This window comes from Macrobrachium rosenbergii, chromosome 59 (genome assembly GCF_040412425.1).
Source record: "Macrobrachium rosenbergii isolate ZJJX-2024 chromosome 59, ASM4041242v1, whole genome shotgun sequence".
Taxonomy (NCBI): Eukaryota; Metazoa; Arthropoda; class Malacostraca; order Decapoda; family Palaemonidae; genus Macrobrachium; species Macrobrachium rosenbergii.
The window spans coordinates 4,351,313-4,369,280 of NC_089799.1; positions in this window are offsets into that span (position 1 = coordinate 4,351,313).

The following is a 17,968-nucleotide window of genomic DNA, read 5'->3' on the forward strand; positions in this document are numbered from 1 at the left end:
AACAACAGTGCTCACTGTAAAAAAAAAAAAAAAAACTCAATATTCGGGTTCAATACTGAATAGATCGTTGAACTTGAAACTGTTTACACAAGCGAGGTAAAATATCCTTTTAGTGTGAATTATAAAGTTCTTATGAGTTAGTGTTTTATCAGGATGAACCTGACATTTCAGAATAGTTGCCATTTTTCTGAATCATGCATGAATGTTGTTTTTGTTTTGTATATTGTTGGCAAAATTAATACCAGAGCCTATAGTTATATATTGCAATCATTATAGCACAAGGGTGTCTGAATGGTAAAAATTTTTATATTTATTTCCTTTAATGTGAATACTTTTACCTGGTTATTCTTTTCCTCTTCTCGTTTACTTTACAAACTGCATGTGTAATCAGATGTAGACATCATATAATGTATATGATAAGCACATTCCATTTTACGGAATGCTGCACTGTACATAAATGTAAGTAGTTAACGTCATGGCCTGAGAAAGCGTATGACAAATCCTTGTAATTTATAGCATGATAAATTCCCTATAGAACTGCCTTAATGTTAGATAATTTTACTAACTTTGCCAAAGATAGTTGTGCTAGCTAATAAGCATCAATTAACCAATTTAGGGAAAAAAAAAGGGTTTTGGAGTCAGAGGCTCTTATAAAGATATGATGACTAATTATGTGGTCCCCCTTCCTTTTTTTATATTTTTATTTAGGTACACACACATTCATGCACCCACTGTGCACTTGCTAGAATGTTTTTTCTTTCGTGGCCAATGTCTTTTCATTGAAACCTAACTTGTTATTGTGTAGGATGGTGAGTCCATTCTTTGGATTGCATGTCCTTGATTTTATACATTCTAATAGGATAGAGATATAGTAACCTTTGTTGAATTTTTTATGTTTATTAAATGTACGAATTTTTCAAGCGTTCTTTTCAAAATGCCAAAACAATCCTTTTAACACCCGAGCGGGTACATTTGTTGTGCTTCTCAAGCTGGCTGTCATTTTACAAGTCATCTGTGTCATCCAGACCCCACTTGACTGCAGTCCTTCCAAACTGCCTAGGGAAAACATTTGTGTTTGGGTGCTGTTTGCTTTAGTTTTATATGCAGGTAATGCGTCAGGGTAATGACGTCATTGGTATATATCTCACGGTAATGTTACATTGCTTTTTCTAACGCTCATCGGTTGTTCGTTTTCATATATATATAAAGCAAACAGTTGCATTTTCAATGAGTGCACAGTTCCAAGCACATTTATTTCCTTCTACATGTTATCCTATGCATGTTTGCCCTCCATGAGCCAGATTCACTCGTGATACTATTATTCTCCTGTGCTTTATAAATCCATAAACTTCTTGCTTCTAAAAGCATTATGACATTTATATATTATAACTCTTACTTAAAAAAAAAAGTACACTTTTGAGATAAGTTTTCTTGAAGTGAATTTTCTGTACATCGTAAGTCGGTCTAAAACTCTGAAAAATAATTACAAAGTGTTTGCATGTTGGTACTTAAGAAATGTCCCAGTTATAGTGGTTACATTATTATATTTTACACCTCAGATTTGTGGGGGTTGAATTCATCCTTGTCATGGAATTTAGAGATAAATTTTGAAATGGCAAATGTACTATAGCTGTTTATGTCTATTGTTAAAAGTAAACATGCTCCCTAACTCCACTAGGACTCAAAGCACTACATTTTATATTAAAATGCTCTTTATTTATTGGTGTTGTCTTTAACAGTTGTGGAAATATAGATTTTTATTGCTGACGGAAGTTGCTTTTATTTTACTATAGTAATTGTAGACAGTAAATGCATATATGGAGAATCATTGTTATTTCAAACTTATTATCTTTAGTACTGTAAGAAACTTGTAATTCAGATTGAAAATGTTTTATACTGGTATTGCATATGCATAATTGTTTTCCCTCCTCCTTGTACCAGGGAATCCTTGTGTGCAAATCTGGCACCCTACCTCTGTAAGGAGGCAAAATCTTTCAGTATCACTTCGATGAGTTCCAGTTTTGTTTTGTCTCTAAATCTAATGATCACATCAAGTTTCAATACTCCTCTTTCTAAAGTATAGCTGGACTATTTTGTTTAAAGCAAAAATTTTTTTTAAGTCCCTGCTTTGTTAAAATAAATTTTGCCCGAGTATTTGTTTTCTCATTATGAATCAGAGAGAAAGGGTTTAAGTTTGTAATCAATGCAAGAGAATGATTGTACTTTTGTTTCTGTTATTTTGAATGGAATAGTAAAATGTTTTCATTGACTGTTTGTTTATGTAATCTCATATTAAAAGGCATTGAAGGTCCTGAACTGCAATTGAATATCACAAACCCGGTCCCGTTTAAGTGTTAAGGCACTGTATGGTACACGGTACCAGTCACCAGTCATATAAATGATGGGTTAAATCATTTGGCACCAAGAAGTGTGAGGCATGAAAGATTGAACAGTTAATCCCTATGAATGGTTATGTAAAATTACGGGAAACCATTTTAAAGAAATGCCAGAATTTATGTGGTGGTGAGTCTGGAATCAAACAGGTTGATGCAACGTAAACTAACCCCTAGGGGTGCACCTCACATGGTACACCGTAGGCATTACTCAAGTTTCATGGCAGCGTCCCTTCCGCTCTTAGCCACTATCACTTTCATTCCTTTTACTTTACCTCCACTCACATTCAAAGGGTTGTGTATCGGAATAAAGAATTTAGGCAAAAGGCCAACTATTGGGAACTATGAGGCCATTTAGCACTGAAAGGGAAATTGAGAGTAAGAGGTTTCAAAGGTGTAAAAGGAAAGCCTCACAATTGCACTGAGAAACAATGATCAGGAGAGGGTGGAAAGTAAGAGAATATGAACAGAGGCCAAAGGGACGCTGCAAAGAACCTTGAGCAATGCCTACAGTGCACTGCATGAGGTGCACTGATGATACCCCCCTATGGGTTAAGAGTTTAATGTGAAATTATATATACTACAAAAATATACCTGTGTCAATTCTTGGTAGACATACCTTAGTGCAAGCCCATTTTCCAAGGCTCTCATAAGACTCGCTTCGACTTCCTTCTTATCTTTTGCTGGCAACTTGTCCTCCTTTTTACCTGCGTGAAATATAAAGCAAATGAGAAAACTGAAGAAAGCAACATTACAGTACAGCTAGCCTTTATTTCTGTAATTTCTGGTAACTATTCTATGCAGTTTGAAACTAAAAAAAATATATTTCTATGAAAACTCATAAAATGTCTGTATCCCCATTCATGTACGACTGTGTAAGTGATTTTTAATAAAATAAAATGTCCCTCTATCCCAAAATATTGGAGCATACACTGTTCACCATTCAAAAATAGAAAATACAGTATACGAAAAGAGCCATCTCAAGTTAAAGAAAATAATAGATGTGATGGAAGAACTACTTAGCAGATGAATGTGCAATAAAGTATGTTTTCCATTCAGAAATCCAGCATCCAGCATCATAAGTTATTACTGTACTGCTAGAATAATATAAATCCTTACCCTTGCAATAAACATACGGCAAAATAAATAACTACTCTGACAAAGAGAGCAAATCACTGGCCTAGTCTTCGCATAGAACTGAAAAGGAATTTGTAAAACAATTGTCTATCTTTTCTTTGAACACCCTGGCATTTTGACCTATGAACTCGGCACTTTTAATATAAGATCTCTCAATTTTTACCATAATTAAGTAGGTTAACTCGACCCCTGACCAGAAATGCTTACCTCTCATAGGACTGGCCTAATCCCTAAAATGTGTGAGCTTGACAAATAAGTGCCCCTGCAGCATATACATAAAAAAAACTGTACAATTCAACAAAGTCAAGTCTGTGCATGTACAGTACAATAAATGTTGGAATATCAGTACAATATGTGTGAGTCTACCCAGAATTTTCTTGTTCCTAAAGAATGCTAGCCCCTTTGGTAACGTGATAACGCCCGTCGTAGAATGTGGGTCGCTCCAAGGAGGAAGAATGATACAGTCATGACAATACAGGTGAGCGATAACATTGCTAATCAAACACTAAGCTTAGTTGCTAGCAGAGACCAGGGAAAAACAATTAAGACAACATACTGTTTATAGGAATTTCACTCTAACAAGAACTTTCACCTAGGAGAATGGTACTAACATTTTCTTCAAGAATGACTTTTGGCTAAGTGGTTGCACGCTGATGTTTACAATTACAATAAAATGTTTGTACAGTGTATGCACACTTTTCTATTTCCTTACTATCTACTTAATTTCACCAATATTAACAATAATTTTGTTGGATTAACATATTTAAGCACATTTAAAAAGAAATACTTGAAAATTACTCTGTCTTTACTACACAGACTGGTGTGAAATCACCCCAGGCTTAATATACTGACCTGTGCTTAAAATCTTTTAACATTAAAATGCCTATGAGTAATGTTTACATTGATGAGTATGAGCTGGAAAACAATGCTTACCATATTAGAACAAAAAACTTTTAGTAATTATAAAACACTTACCAAGTACGGCAACTTGTGGAAAAACAATGGTCTTAGATGACGCCTTAGCTGTGTAAGGGTTGGACGTTTGAATACCAACCAGAGAAAACAAATCAGCCAGCATAGCTGACTTAATCTTCAAATCTAAAGGCTGGTCAATGTTGAGGGACAGCAAAAGATTCACTTCTAATACCCAAGGCTTCAACTGACTGTCCACCAGGTTGTCACACCGTATAACTCTTCAAAAAAAAAAAAAAAAAAAAGGAAAGATGAATAAAACAGTGTCAGTATCCAGAATACTGTATAACATTTGGAAACTCAACTATGCCTTAAATTAAACTTTAGCAACTCAATGAACCAAATAACCATTATAGAAAGAATTTAGTCTCAAGTTGATCAAGAATCTTATGATCTTCCCAGTCATTTAGATTCTTCATCCAAACTTGTATTATAATTTACTGATATTTTGATCTATTTATTTATTACCTATTTTTATTTTTTCTTTTCTAATAACTGATCTCTTCTTTCTGTATTTCCCATTACCTTCTGTTAAGCCTTCAAAATGAACACCATGTGCTTTGGAAGCTTGAATTTCAAGTCAATGGCCCCTGTGTGTGTGTTCCATATGAATCGAGTTCATCTTCTAAATTACAATAATAATTAGTAGAAAAACTCACCAAAGCAATTTCTGTGATGAGGCACAAACATGTTTGTTGCAGTGTTCATCTGGTAAGATGCAGCCAACAGCGACTTGATGACACATCTTCAATGGAACACATCATGGATCCCGTGTCAATCTCCTGGCTTTTAGATGTTGAAGGAAGGCGCTCAAGGACCATTTGCTCCCTTGATCATCAACTTCAAGGTCTTCATTTCTGTTGAAGGATAAATAACAGATTAAAACAGATAAATATGAAAAAAATCCAACACATGTCTTCATACATTTTTGGGCAAAAGTATGAAATGTCGAATAAGAGAAAAAAATTTCATTTTTCATTACAAGCTGAGTCCATACCGTCCTCATTTGAAACCATTTAAAACTATAGGTACGTAATTCTTTATGAATACTTTTACAAAACTTCTACAGGTCATTTCAACAGACATCCAACTTTAATTGATTTTGAGGTCATTGCAGATGCACCTTTATATAATGAACTGGCCTATTAATTTCCATCTCTTATTCAAGGATAAATCCTGGAAGTTGGTATTCACTGTCGGAAATTTGTTTGGTCACTTTACCTAGAAAATAATTTCAAAACAGTGTTCAAAGGAGATTTTTTTCCACAGATCACATATACAGATGGGTCAATTACTAGACACCTCCACTCAAGTCCAATACTTCCTACAAACATACACCTTGTTCAAGTTTCAGACAGCATTAATATCATGTACAGTGTAGGATGGTGACCCTCGAAATACGTAGCAGCCTAGAAATCTGCCTAATTATTTGGAGAAGTTTACAACGGATATGGTCTAACTCTCTTGGAAGACAATTTCGATATACAACTGGAAGATCAAGAACAGGTTCTAGAAGGAATCTCGGTTACTAAACAGCACCAGTACATAAACAAGGCAGCTAAAGGAGGCAATGAGGGTCTGAATAACACTCAAACAGATTTTATCATAAAATCTGGGTGAAAAGGGATAAGAAATATTTTAGGAAAAGGATGGAACCTCGAATGAGACATCAAATTTTGGTGAGAGTTCAATGAATTGTTTGAAACTTTCAATAATAATAAACTGAATGTCTAAAAATTCCTCTTTCAGCAAAGTGAGGGATACTGTATAATTATTATCACATATGGACATGTGAGAAATGACTATGAATGCGTAGCCAGATAGAAAACTACGCAAATATACAAGTTTGTTGGAATCAGACAATGTTCCATAACTACCAATACAGTTGTTAAATTGTATCAAAAAGTTTTTGAACTCTTATTTACAATGTACTCATTTTGACAAGAAACTTACTCTCAAAAGGCATGTACAAAAGTTATATGATACATGAGAAACTCCATCCCATGTAAAAATTAATACTCACAAAGGGCAAAACAAATGTAACCTATACTAGACATGAAATTGACTGAATAGGTAAGGCTAGGCTGAGCTAATTGACTAAGGGTGGATGTTGAATGTGTAGGCTATAGGTTAGGCTAAGCTAAGCTCACTGAAATAGGGTGAATGTTGAATGCATAGGATACGCTAGGCTAAGCTAATTGAAATAGGGCAAATGTTGAATGCACAGGCTAGGCTAAGCTAATTGAAATAGGGTAATGTTGAATGCATAGGGTACGCTAGGCTAAGCTAATTGAAATAAGGTGTTTGTTGAGTCCATAGGCTACGCTAGGTCAAGCTAAGCTAACTGAAATAGGGCGAATGTTGAATGCATAGCTAGGTTAGGCTAATTGAAATAAGGTGAATGTTGAGTCCATAGGCTAAGCTAGGTCAAGCTAAGCTAACTGAAATAAGGCGAATGTTGAATGCATAGCTAGGTTAGGCTAATTGAAATAGGGCAAATGTTGAATGCATAGGCTATGCAAGGCTAAGCTAACTGAAATAGGGTGAATGTTGAATGCATAAGCTACGTTAGAGTAATTGAAATAGGGTGCATGTGAGAGTTTGAACTCTAGATGTTGCAAAAGTACGTAAAATTTCCCAAAGATATAATGACTGTTTTAAGAGACAATTTCGCAACGGTAGAAAGTAACAGTTTGATTAGAAGGATTTGAGATTCTCAGAACATCCACTCAAGCTTTGGTATGTCTACATAACAGCTCCACACGAATTATTGCCTTGGAAATTGATTTTTCCCATGCTTTTAGTGTTGCTGATGAAGTAGGCAGTATTTATTATCGGTCAACTATTATTAACATACAAATCTATCCAACAATGTTGTGGACCTTGCGGGCAACTCATGGTTTTGGGTGGGGAAACACACTGGGAAAAACCGGACTGCCATGTTGGTCGTATGGAATTGTTCCGCGCAGTTGCAAGTCATTAGGGAGCCATATGTTCATGAAGGGATTGGCTAGGGAAACCTTGACCTATTATAAAAGGAACCATATATACTAACCTAACGTACCCTAGCCTAACCCAGCGGGTTGTGTTACTCAGCCAGGGCGAAGCGAAGGAAACTCCACTTTTTACCAAAAGCTCCCCTATAACGCTAAGCATGCGTGATAGCATTCTCAGATGCCCAACATACAATAACATATCAGTTCTGATGTTGATAACAGGTTAATTACAGTCGACTGACAAAAAATTACGGTAAATTGTTAATACACTAAGCAACTAAAATACTACAAGAAAAGTCAATTTCTAAGGTAATACCCGATGCAGAGCAACCCCATTGTTCTACCAAAGTAGCTTTCTACTGAAGTTTGTAGGTTTGTTTCGAACTTCAACCTGGTCCAAACTCCAACTCAACGTGACATTTTTTTTTTGTGAGTTTTCTTGCTGTTGTCAATTGTCCCATTCAAGATTTGAACCGGAAATCAATCGTTGTCAAGTTTCCAAACCTCGGGCTGTTAGCACGTTTACATGCAAAATGGGGCCCCGTCTTTAGTACCAGCCCTTGGGGACGTATGTAAAACGTAATATAATGACAGTAAAGGTATTTCTAAGTATTAGCTCAGCACGGACTGTATGGAACGGTTCCACGAATATGAAAGTCATTAGGGAGCCATAACCTATGTTCAATAAGGGATTGGCTAAGGAAACCTATTATAAAAGGAACCATACTAACCTAACATACCCTAACCTAACCTAACCTGGTAGGCCGTGTTACATAGCCAGTGAAGGAAAACTCCACCCCCCAGTGAAGGAAACTCCACTTTCACCAAAAGTTTCTCTATGGGCTACCACTGCGCATTTGCAACAGCAAAAATATAATCAATTCTGAAGTTAATTACAGGTTAATTACAGTCGAGCGACAAAAAATAAGGGTAAAATCTTGATAAGAAAACAAAATACTACAGAATAAAGTCAATTTCCAAGGTAATTATTATTATTATTATTATTATTATTATTATTATTAAAGTAGTTTAACCAGATCCAGTCCGAACTCCAATTCCACATGGCAAACATTTTTTGGTAGATCAAAGTAGTAGCTCCACGGTGGCGATTTACTTCTAACTTGACTTTTTCCACAGATTTTTGTTTGCTAATTATGGATTTTTCAATTTTTGTCGCAAGAATGTATTTAATATGTAATTAACCCCTGAAGTCCATCCAACAAGGGGTTTCCACATGCGATCTTCACAAGACTGAGCACGGGTATGTCTATTTGGAACGGTTCATATCCTGTCTGGCAAGTGCAATGACTTGTTAACATATGGGTACCCCCCGGGGCCAGTACTAAACACAGCGAAGGGGCATTCCATTCCCCGATGCCAGTACTGAACACTGCGAAATGCATTTAACTCCCTCCTGTTGACGAATGGCTCCCTCTCGTTTTTCCCCTCCAGAGGGCGCCTCCCCAACGTAAACATGTCCGCTCCATTTCTGTGTTCTCCCCCACCCAAAACCCCGAATTCCCACAGTCCCCCTTTACTGTTGAGTAGAGTTAGGGGGCAAATAACAGTTGGCCGACAACAAACAAACTCACCGCCAGTATCAGAAGCCCTAAAAGTGTAGAAAAAACCAGTTTCCAAGGTAAAAACAGGCACGGAGCTAGTACTTAGAATTACCCAAATTTTTTGACAGTTTTCCTGCTGTTTTCAATTGTCCCATTCCAGATTTCAACCGGAAATCATTCGTCGTAAAGTTTCCCACCATAGTTAAGCACGTTTACGTGCAAAATGGGCGCCGAGTTTAGAACCAGCCCCTTGGGATGTACGTGAAACATAAAATAATGACGGTAAATACCATTAACATAACGTAAATAGCGTAAATATAACGTCTCCTGCATAAATAACTTACGGAAGTTACGCCCGAAACGACCAGGACCGGAGTACTTGACGGGATGTTCCTTTTTTGTTCTTCAAAAGTAAATGCAGCTTACAACTTGCTGTAGCCGGCTTTTTTCGTTGAAGCAGCAATGATGCGTGATGCTGTATTGCTGCAAAGAGAATAGTTTGAAGCGAAGTGAAGTAATAAATATGTATAATCTTCGAGTTCAAAAGGAGCTGGTGCTAGTAGTAGTAGTAGTTGGTTTCTTTCTTGCAGCTCTTCCTAGTAGCAATAGTAGTAGTTTTCTTGGAGCCCTTCCTTTATTACGGCTCTCCTTTCGGTATTCACATTGAAGCACGGACACAACACTATCACAGAACATAGGAAGAACAAAATAAAAGGATTAGTGCATGCAGAATAAAAGGAAACAATTTATAATGTTAGTAAACAAATGTCAATGAGGCACGAAACGCAAATTTAAATCTGATATCGTGTATGAAAATTCTCACAATTCCTCTCTAAAAACAGCATTGCATTGCTTGCCACTAATTTACTACTCGATTTTTGCACTTTTTGGAAAAAATGAACAAAAATACCTGTATATTAATTTAAGACTGTACCTTCTACAAAACAGAGAAGAGAAATTCATGTGTAATAAGAAAAACTGCAATTGGCTCACGCTGTAATACAGAGTCACCGCTCCCCACCAACAACCTCTCTCTCTCTCTCTCTCTCTCTCTCTCTCTCTCTCTCTCTCTCTCTCTCTCTCTCTCTCTCTCTCTCTCGGAGAAGTTCATGGTTATCATTTAACTATACATTTAGTTACAAGCGACGTCTCTATAACTCTTTTGATTAATAGAGGAACCCAAATTATTCACAGAGAGATAACAAAAGAACAATAGGTAAGGATTACAGAGTGAAAGAATGTTTAAGAATGTTTTAAAACACGTAACTGTTGTTAATGGTTGCTTTCAAGATTTTCTTTGGTAGCCCTTGATAATACTGGACGAAGAAGGAGGCTTAGAAAAATAATAATGAAGAGGAGGAAAAAGGATTTATATACGAAGATTGCGGTAATCAGCTTATGTTAGGGAATCATGGCAGAGAGGAATGACGTCACAGTGTCTTCAGGACGAAGAGAAAAAGGAAGGAAAATGAAAAACAAAGCAACTCCACTGATGATGGGTTATGTTAGAAACTCGAAACTAGTCGCAATAAAGAATGTTTCCCCAAGTACTGGTCTACCTATTCCTTTATATATATATATATATATATATATATATATATATATATATATATATATATATATATATATATATATATATATATATATATATATATATATATATATATATATATATATATATATATATATATATATATATATATATATATATATTACTTCAAACGAACGCATAAAAAATACGAAAAACCCACGAGTAAAAGGAAAGGAAAAATTGAGAAAGAAAGGCATTTAATTCAGAATAAAAGAACGAGAATTTTTGATACACAAAGGCATCGAAGGACTTTTTTTGCAGTATAACTTTTTCCCCTGAAAGAAAGGGGTTCCAAGTGTAAGTTCAAAGGTCTCAGCAAGATTTGGGGTGAGGTTGCTGGACCCATAGCCTCCTTATCACTGCTTCTGATTCTCCACAATCGACTAACTACATGGTATGAACACAGAGGCACGATGGGTTTTAACGTGTTCTGTCAAGAATCGAACCTAGCTTTTCTGGCTGGTAGGGTAAGAGTACTAACCAGTGGACCATGGGGGAGCTCTCTCTCTCTCTCTCTCTCTCTCTCTCTCTCTCTCTACAGTATATATATATATATATATATATATATATATATATATATATATATATATATATATATATATATATATATATATATATATATATTCAACAGGCGGAGGTTTCTCAAAACCCAGTAATATAGGGAAGGCAGGCGAAGCACACCAACGGGTCAAGAAAGTCATATTTATTCAATTGCAACGTTTCGAGGCCAACCAGCAGGCATCATTTTCAAGCTACAAGTAATAATACCTAATTAGTACAATAAAATTAAGTGACAAATATTGAAATACACAATATAAATTACATTAAAACAAGCGAAGTCCTTCCTCTGCCTCCATACTCAACGGTTGGTCCTTATTCATATTTTTAACTTCGCTTGTTTTAATGTAATTTATATTGTGTATTTTAATATTTGTCACTTAATTTTATTGTACTAATTAGGTATTATTACTTGTAGCTAGAAAATGATGCCTGCTGGTTGGCCTCGAAACGTTGCAATTGAATAAATATGACTTTCTTGACCTGTTGGTGTGCTTCCCCTGCCTTCATTTTATATATATATATATATATATATATATATATATATATATATATATATATATATATATATATACATACATGTATATATATATATATATATATATATATATATATATATATATATATATATATATATATATATATATACTGTATATATATATACATATATAATACATACATGTGTGTATATATATATATATATATATATATATATATATATATATATATATATATATATATATATATATATATATATATATATATATAAAACAGAAGTAGTTGGCGCAAGCAGTATTTACAGCATATCTCAGGACAGGGTGACAAGGAGATAGTCGGTCATCTGTAGGTGGTATTTATTTGCCGACGCGTTTCGTAACACATTGTTACATCATCAAGGCTAAAAGGAAAATTTACAAATTAAAATACATGGAATAAAACTAACGACTTCAAGAGTCTCAACATGCCATATAAATATACATTAAAACAAGACAATAAATAAAAAGCACCTACTAGACTAAAAGGTTGAGGACTGAATGACTAAAAGGGAAAAGGAAAGCAGCAAAGAAAACTGGCTCAAGCCAGATACAACTGTTCAGTCCTCAACCTTTTAGTCATTCAGTCCTCAACCTCTTAGCAGGTGCTTTTTATAAATTGTCTTGTTTTAATGTATATTTATATGGCATGTTGAGACTCTTGAAGTCGTTAGTTTTATTCCATGTATTTTAATTTGTAAATTTTCCTTTTAGCCTTGATGATGTAACAATGTGGTACGAAACGCGTCGGCAAATAAATACCACCTACAGATGACCGACTATCTCCTTGTCACCCTGTCCTGAGATATATATATATATATATATATATATATATATATATATATATATATATATATATATATATATATATATATATATATATATATATATATATATATATATATATATATATATATATATATATATATATATATATATTGTATATATATATATATATATATATATATATTGTCACGATGCATATCAAGTACCTGGTTATTACACAACTAATCTCAAGATTCAAAAATATACCTCACTTCAGCCAGATACCTGAACTCTCATAACATTAATTATTACGACTGAGTACTCTAAAGGTAACAGTGATCACTTAAGAAAAAACTTATTTATTACTTGAAAAATCAAACTAAGTTTATCAGAATATGTGTGAGGTATAAAAAATTAAACTAGAAATATTCTAGAGTAGAAGGGCATCACTCCATCAAACAACTCTAACTGTTTCCCTGGTCCTAATTCACTTTAGCAAAACTAAAAGAACAAAACATGTTTATCACTTTGCCTTATGCACACACAATCAATCCTATTAAATGGTGATCAACAAATGAAACACTGTTTTTCTAAAAATGTTAAATACAAAAATTTATTTTTTAATTCAAAGTTTATAATTAGAATTCACAGTTAATTAATTAGAATTCATAATCTGAAAAATTTATTATTACTTGAAAATAACACAACACTTAATTAATTCTTGAACTAAATTATGAAACAAAACTAATTCACAAAAACTTTATCAGGAATTTAAATCAATCAAGCGAAATTTAAACTATCAAGAATTGCTCAAGATTTGAAAAGAAAATCTTAATAAATGAAATATTAAATCAAGTATGCAATGTTAAATCAAGTATGCAATGTTAAATTACCAAGAAATATTTAAAATGCTACGTAAATAAATGTTACATTACAAACATAAAACAAATGTGAAAATATGAAGAAACTGCAAACAGAAAAACACACAAAAATACACATAACATTTATCAATAATGATTTCACTCTGTCAAAATTTCCTAACTTATCATACCATGGTATTAATAAGTAAAACTCATGTTACCTTACACAAACTTGTGAAAACCTCTGTAAATCACTTGCTGCAGCTGCGTTACCACAAAACACACTTTTTTACCAGGCACCGTTACAAACTAAATAACTTTGCTAAATTCAGATCTCAAAAGTTAATGCTAATACGTGACCACAAAACACTACGTTAAAAGTAATCTCTTTTTAGGAATGAGAGAGAGAGAGGGAACCAAACTATCTGGTCTCAGAAATCAGAATGAAACAAATTTTAGAATTCCAGTAACACGTGAAACAATTACATGATGTCATTAAAGCATTTTGGGTGCGAGATACAAAAAAGTTCAAGAAGCAGGGAGGCGACGTCATTAAAGCATTTTGGGTGCGAGATACTATGGAAAAACTTCTAGAAGGAAAGTTACGTCATCCCAGCAAAACGTTTTGAATGCAATCTTACAAAACATGGTGTAACTGATCAAGACACATATTTTTTCTCTCAAAGTGGCGTACATGACTCGAACATGTAACAACGTGAAATCACTCGTCTTGAGCTGGTATGGGACGAATCGGCATTTGTTATCCAAACCTGTCATCACGACCCAAAACAAAGTGCTCTCTCTTATCTCAACTGATGACAATTGAAATGAAACAAGTCCTTGCTGGACACACACACGTGTTCATATACTACGCTTTTATCAAGGAAGATATTATTCGCTCTAAACTACGTTACTATTAAAACTGTATTATCAATTCTAAATTATGCTCTTAAGTTACTTAATCATTAGTTCTTTGGAGATCTGATGCCAAACTAAATATGACACTTCAACAATCATTATCATTACACAAAACACATGATAAAAAAAAGTAAACATGTCAAAATTATAGGAGGATGTACGTATTACAAGGCAACATCATGAAATTCCTCCCCCCAGAAGATTACTTATCCCGGGTTTGAATCCAACGATTCACAATGGGATAAATAATCTGCTATGACATTATCTTTTCCTGAAATGTGTTTGACTTTTACATTATACAGTTGCAGGCATAAAGACCACCTGGTCAGTCTCATATTATTATTTTTCATCTTATTCATGAATGAAATTGGGTTGTGGTCCGACAACACTAAAATTTCTTCATTCCTAGGTCGGTTCACATACACTTCAAACTTTTTCAATGCTGTGATTAATGCTAATGTTTCTTTTGCGATTGTTGAGTAACTTTTCTGATGCTTTTTCAACTTTGAAGACATGAAACATACTGGATGGAAGATTCTGTTGTCATCTTCTTGAAGTAGAACAGCTCCAATTCCACAGTCAGATGCATCAACTTGTATCACAAACTTTTTACTGGAGTCTGGAGCTTGAAGCACTGGTCTTGAAGTTAATATGGCTTTAACCTTCTCAAATGATTCTTGACATTCTGGAGTCCAAACAAACTTTCTTTTAGGACTGGTTAAGTCAGTTAAGGGAGCTAGTACGGCTGAGAAATTTGGACAGAATCGGTGACAAATCCAGCCATGCCCAAAAATCTTTGCAGCTGTTTCCTTGTAGTAGGAGGGGTGGCCTTACGGATACCTTCTACATTAGCATCAATAGGAGTGAGAGGGCCTTTTCCAACTTCAAATCCTAGATACTGTACAGTCGCCTTTTCAAACTCAGTTTTTTGTAAGTTGATTGTTAGTTCTGCTTCCCGTAGTTTCTTGAACACTTTTCTTAATATCTTCAGAGGTTCTTCCCATGTATTAGAATAAATCACAATGTCATCAAAGTATACATCCACTCCTTCTATTGATCCTAGTAGTTGAGCCATCACTCGCTGGAATGTTGCAGGTGCATTCATCAGACCAAACGGCAAAACAGTGTATTGATACAGTCCAAAAGGAGTAATGAAAGCTGACAGCAACTTAGCATTCTCATCTATGGGAATTTGATAATATCCTTTCAACAAGTCTATCTTGGAAACAAATTTGGCTTGCCCAATATTATCAAGTAATAATTGATCAATAAGAGGCAAGGGATAATTGTCAGCCACACTGATGGAATTCAGTTTCCTATAATCAGTACACATTCTAAATGAGCCATCTGGTTTCTTCACTAACACACAAGGAGAACTATAATGACTTGAACTGGGTTCTGCTAATCCATGCTGCAACAAATATTCAACTTCTTTCTTCAAAACATCTCGATGAAAAGGTGATAAGTGATAAGCTCTCTGTTTAAAAGGTTTTCCATCTTCTCTGATCTTTATCTCATGCTTTGTCAGATTGATACACCTAGGTACATCTGCAAAAATTTCAGGGAAACTTTGAATCACTTCACTTAATTCACTACTTTGCTCAACACTCAGATGTTTTAGTTTATCTTCCAAATTTTCTAATATTGAAGAATTGTTCATCTTGCTTTCAGCTCCCAATTCGTAGCCATCATCGTCCTCTGTAGATGAAGTTGTCTGTGTTATTGACACTATTTCAGTTTTAGTCTCTGAGAAGTAAGGTTTCAAAAGATTCACATGTATCTTCCTCTGTCGTTTCCTTCTTCCTGGTGTTTCAATCACATAAGTTTGATCACTTAACTTCTCTATTATCCTATAAGGACCTTGAAACTTATTGGTAAGGGGAAATCTTTTCACTGGTAAGAACACTAGAACTTGCTGTCCAATACTAAAATTTCTTAGCTTAGTCTTAGCATCATATTTTCTTTTCATTTTCTTTGACTAATTTTCAAATTTTCTAAAGAGAATTTTCTCATTTCTCTTAACCTTTTCTTCAAGTTCTTCACATATTCTCCTTGGATTTCCTCTTGATTTTCTTCCCAATTCTCTGCAAGAATCTTCAATGGACCTCTAATGTCTCGACCAAATATAATTTCATTTGGTGAACATCCCATGCTTTCTTGATAAGCATTCTAACTTCAAATAACATTAAAGGTAAACCAGCATCCCATTCTCTTTCTGATTCATTACAATACTTAGTTAACATACTTTTCAATGTCTGGTGGAACCTTTCCAAGGCTCCTTGAGTCTCTGGATGATAAGCAGTTGATAACTGTTGTTTTACTCCTAACAAGTTCATCACATCCTGGAATAATTTTGAAGTAAAGTTCGTTCCTCTATCACTTTGCACAATTTCTGGTATTCCAAACTTGGAGAAAAACTCCACCAACTTCTCAGCAATTACCTTTGCACTTATACTTCTTACAGGAATCGCCTCAGGATACCTAGTCACTGGACACATTAATGTTAACAGATATTCATTTCCTTTAATTGTTTTCGGAAGTGGCCCAACCACATCTATAATTATCTTGCTAAAGGGTTCTCCTCTAACTTCTATGGGATGTAGGGGGCTTTCTGAGTGGTTTCATTCGGTTTTCCAGCTATCTGGCATGTGTGACACTCTCTGCAAAATCTCTTAACATCCTTGTGAAGTCCAGGCCAGAAAAAATACTTCATAATCTTCTCAACAGTCTTCCTGATTCCCATATGTCCAGACTCATGCGCTACTGCTACAACTTGTTTCCTCAATGGATATGGAATCAAAATTTGATGATATTCACCCCATTCAGCATTTCCTGGTATATCTGCAGGTCGATGCTTCCTCATTAGCAATCCTTCCTTTAGATAATAACAGGTGGAGGTTTGTTGCATCTCTTCTTGATCAACAACTCTGAAGAACAGATCAGCCAACGTTGTATCCCTCTTCTGCAGTTTCATTAGCTTCTCTCTAGTCACTTGACCAACTTCAAGGGCTGAACTCTCCATATCTGCTAACTCTGCTTCTGTAGTTTCACTACTATCTTCAGGAACACTTTGACTACTCAGAGTCTCTTTAATAACAACAGGATCCTCTTCTTCTTGGGAAATCTCTTCATTACTAACACTAGGGGAAACTTCATTTTCCTGGAACAGTTCTTCTAAGCTTAAAGATCCGTCACTTGATCCTTCTGGTGCAGGTAAATCCTCAGTATCTTCACTTGCAAACATAGTTCTCTTCATACTCCTGGTAGTTACACAACTTGGAAACAGGTGGGGGTTATTCTTCTCTAAATATACGTAGTACTAATCCTTAACGGTTTGTCTGTCACTATAGGACAAGGAACAAATGGTACACCACCAACTTCATTACCCAGTAAAACATGTACACCTTCAACAGCTAGTGAGTCGTTTACAGCAAAATCAACATTCCTGTCACCAATTCACAGGACAAAATGCAAGCGGCATATAGGAGTTACCTCTTCTCCTCCTATACCCTTCAAAATAACTGAATCTCCGGAGGGATTCTTCTCCAGCTGTGGGTGAGCACCACGAACTACCACACTATGGTTATTCCCCATATCACGTAATACCTTGACTGGTACCTGCACACTTCCTCTTTGAGTTGTCAGCGTACCTTCATAGATATATGGCTTAAAAGCCTTCAAGC